We start from the raw sequence: 4,068 nt of genomic DNA on the forward strand, positions 1-4,068 counted from the left end.
GCCATTAAGTTAATTTAAAAATAACTCGTACCGGATAAGTCGAATACGTATCCAGGGAAAATTTATTAATTTTAAAATTAACAATAAACGAAAAAAAAAGAACAAGATTTCCGTCAGCTGTGTCATAAACGGAGACCGGCGGAAACAGGTTCTCGCCTCCCACCACTTTTGTGTAGCGGCCGCCAAATCAATTTTGTTTTTATATAATTGATTCAAAAAATTGAAATTCACGCATAGTTATCTGTGCCTGAAGTGGGTCATTTTCATTGCATTGTTAGTAAGATCGAAACCATAGAAACCATACAAAACGCATACGACTATTTCTGTTTTTCATTTCACGCACTGTTTTTTATTAGTTACCTAGCAACATGGTCACTGCATTGAAACTTCAGAGTTCCTTCAAAAATTTGAATTTTTAATTTCAATTTTTTGAATCAATGATAGAAAAAATATTGTTTATATTTAATATAAAAATAACTATTGTGGAAAACAGCAAAAAATAAAATAATACCACTAATTGGCGGCTGGTCAGGATAGACCTAACGTTCGAAATTTAGAAAAATATTTTTTTTATTTTAATACTGTTACTTTTCTAATGAAGTGCGAAATAAGTTGTGCCCCATAGCTATCTTTTTTTATTTTTCACTACGACAATTACAAAGTGTTGATATTCACAACTTTTCGTGAGCACTTCGATAGAAATGAACAAGAACGCAGGAAAATTCCACACCGAATATTAATATTCTGTCTTGGCCCATGTTTATTTTTATCTACCGCAAAACAAAATGTTCGGATTTGTCAGGGGTATTCTGATTTAAAAAAAGAAGAACATTTGACGAATATTTTAAGTCTCAAACGTTTGGAAAATAATGCAACAACAATTCATAGACTACAAAAAAGCCTATGATTCAGTACCACATTCATGGTTAATTAAAATTCTTAAAATTTATAAAATTAATATTAAATTAAATCACCTTCTTTATATGGATGACATAAAACTTAACAATAACTGAAAATCAATCAATATGTCGTGGTCATTACGAAAATTTAGAATATATAACTAAAGAAGGAGAAATCATTAAAAATTTAAATAAAGGAGAATTTTATAAATATTTAGGTATTAATCAATCAAATCATATTCAACATTCAATTATAAAATTAAATCTATTCTTTTGGTGTTATAAAATGGTCCAAAACTAATTTAAAGAATATAAATATTCAAACTAGAGTTCTCTTTACAAAATTTTGTAAACATCACCCCAAATCTGCTGTTGAAAGATTTAATTTACCACGCGAAAATGGTGGTAGGGGTTTTTCAAATCTAGAAATTCTACAACACAATCAAATTGCTTCACTAAAAAATTATTTTCTCAATAGAGCTCGTGATATGACACTATAGCAAATATAAAACAAAAGTCTTTACATGGGAGATATTTTAAAGAGCTGAGGGTTTTATATTTGCAATACAAGATCTTGCACCGTTTTGGCTCACAGCGAATATAAAAAACGTCATGATATATTCGCAAAAATTATACACATGAATTTAGCAGTTAAATTCAATTTATTAAAGGATACACAACCACATTACATTTATAAACCAGAAAGTTGTTTAGAAAATGACAATTACAAATTATATTTTGATCGCACAGTTTTAACTGACATTCACATTCAGCATAACAGACCAGACATTATTATTTTAAATAAACAACAAAAGCAAGCATATCTTTTAGATATAGCTGTTCCAAATTCACACAATATAACACAGACATATAATACAAAAATTAATAAATATATTATTATAATTTCAGCAACAGGAATAGTACCGCAATCTCTTTTTAAAAATTTAAAAATTTTGGACTTAGAGAACACATAAAACACAAAAAAGTCAAAATGTGGAGGCGAGACGCCGGTAATTATGTTGATAAGCACTGCACTACTGCCGCCGGGTGGAGGTGGGATACGAAAAGAAGATGGGAAAAACCGAATTTTATTATCGTATTTAATTGACGTCACAGTTACTTTGGCGAAACAGGAGCTCGCTTTTCGAAGGCATGATGAAAAAGACAGACGAATCAATTTGATATATAAAACCTAACAGGAACGGCTGGTCCATGAGGTCATTTGGGTAATGACCCCCTAAAAAATAAAGGTTTTACCCAACACCAGCCGCGACTGCAATGTACACAAGATTTTTTCTACAATCGCAACTATGACTGCTACATATTATGTTATTTCAACCAAATCAGAAGTACAATAATTTTGAAAAGTAAGTGCAATGTATACTTCTAAATCTATCTAAATTTATTAATATGTAATTTTTTTCAAAACTATCGATCTTTCTTTGAAACATTTTCAATTCACAATTCACTGTTGGAAGCGCTGTACTTTTTAGTATAAATACGTATACGAAAAATTAAAATAATAGTTGAATTAACACATCGTTAAATGTTACGAGGAACATAGTTTTTTGGATTACACAGCAAAATCTTGGAATTTCAGTCCGATATTACTCCATTGAGTCTTTGGACTCACAAATAAATACCTCGAAAAGCCGACAAACATCTGTCTAGAACTTTTCTAGTAACCAGAGGGTATCGTAAACGACCCGTGTTTAGACCTCTTTCGTGAAAGTGACCGACCGCCGGCGCCACTCGATTTCGTCATAAATCTCAGCCGTACCCCCCACGATAATTGACAAGTCTGTCATACAGCCCTACCATTTAAAACCTTTATTCTCTTCGTTTTAAAAATAGTTTCGCATGGTTTTTCTCTCTTCTCGTTTTACAATGGTCCAGTGACTAATAAATGAGTGTTGTGTTATGAGTTTGTTCGAGCTCAAAAAAACGTGGTTCGAAATTGTTTAACGTTTAACGAATGGTAAGTTATTCTAGTTTTTATGTTGGTCTTAACGTGTTAGGGGCCAAGAATACAACATTGTCTGTCCATTATAACATAGAACTGATATGTTGAATTCAGATCTCTAATTATTTAAAAACCAAAAAAATAAAGCAGCAGTCAAAGTGGCATGTACGCGTAACCTAATATATATTTTTTTTACATTAAAAGATCGCCGTCTTCCTCGTCGCACTTACGACATTTGCATATGTTATCTTTGTTAAACTCACGGAAGGAATATAATGAACCGGTCACCCGTCCAAGTGCTGACCGCTGCCCGCGTGGCTTACCTTCGGTGATCGAACGACAACCTTTACCGTTTGACGAGTTTTTATTCTGCAATTGTTTACAATTAATCGACAAAAAAAATTGTTTTCTTAATTATCTAGTACTTAAAGCTATGAATCTACATGATACGGGTCTGTGCATGTTTCCGAATACCTGCACGAAAAACAAATCGGTTCGGTGGTTGCTATGGATTTCAAAAAAAAACAAAAAGTGTTGGGGGGCAACGGCACGCGGTGTTCCCAAGCGGTCACCCATCCAAGTACTGACCGCGCCCGACGTTGCTTAACTTCGGTGATCGGACGAGAACCGGTGCTTTTCAACGTGGTATGGCCGTTGCCGTGGTGTTTAGGTGTGATCGTTGGTGTAAAATATATTGCTTTTAACATTCCGATGCACGAATATGAACATCAAAACGCGATGCGTTTCGTTTCCGTATGCACTTACCCTCTGACGACCGACGTCGGACCGAACTAACGGGAAATCCCACAACAACCACCACGTCACGCTCTAACGACAAGAGAGACTACTAGACGGACTGGCGATCTCCCGCGTCGCACATTTTTCGACCGCCGGCGGCGGTGGAAAATCCAGAATTTCACCCCACCCACCGCGCTGCTTGCTCCGACGACGACGAGATTCCCACATTTGGATCGACCGAAATATGTAAGTAATATCAGGAAGTTCCGATTTTCGAGAGGAGACCTGTGTTTCTATTTACCTATCTATAATAATTATCGTTATAATCATCATATCATTATTATTATTATTAACATTATTATTTATTACCATTATTATTATTATTATTATTATTTATCGTCCCTCGGATTCGGCGATCTTCGAAAATCCAAGTTGGACCGTTAGACATTCGAACGCGGTGTGCGTGGC

General features: G+C 34.4%; 1 non-coding gene across 1 annotated transcript; it reads right to left on the reverse strand.

Moving 5' to 3' along the window:
• Positions 1-3,401: 3,401 nt before the first annotated feature.
• Positions 3,402-3,521, reverse strand: LOC138140880 (5S ribosomal RNA). The gene has a single exon (XR_011162790.1). It is a non-coding gene; the product is annotated as a 5S ribosomal RNA (ribosomal RNA).
• Positions 3,522-4,068: the final 547 nt, after the last annotated feature.

Source organism: Tenebrio molitor, unplaced genomic scaffold, assembly GCF_963966145.1.
Source record: "Tenebrio molitor unplaced genomic scaffold, icTenMoli1.1 SCAFFOLD_501, whole genome shotgun sequence".
Taxonomy (NCBI): Eukaryota; Metazoa; Arthropoda; class Insecta; order Coleoptera; family Tenebrionidae; genus Tenebrio; species Tenebrio molitor.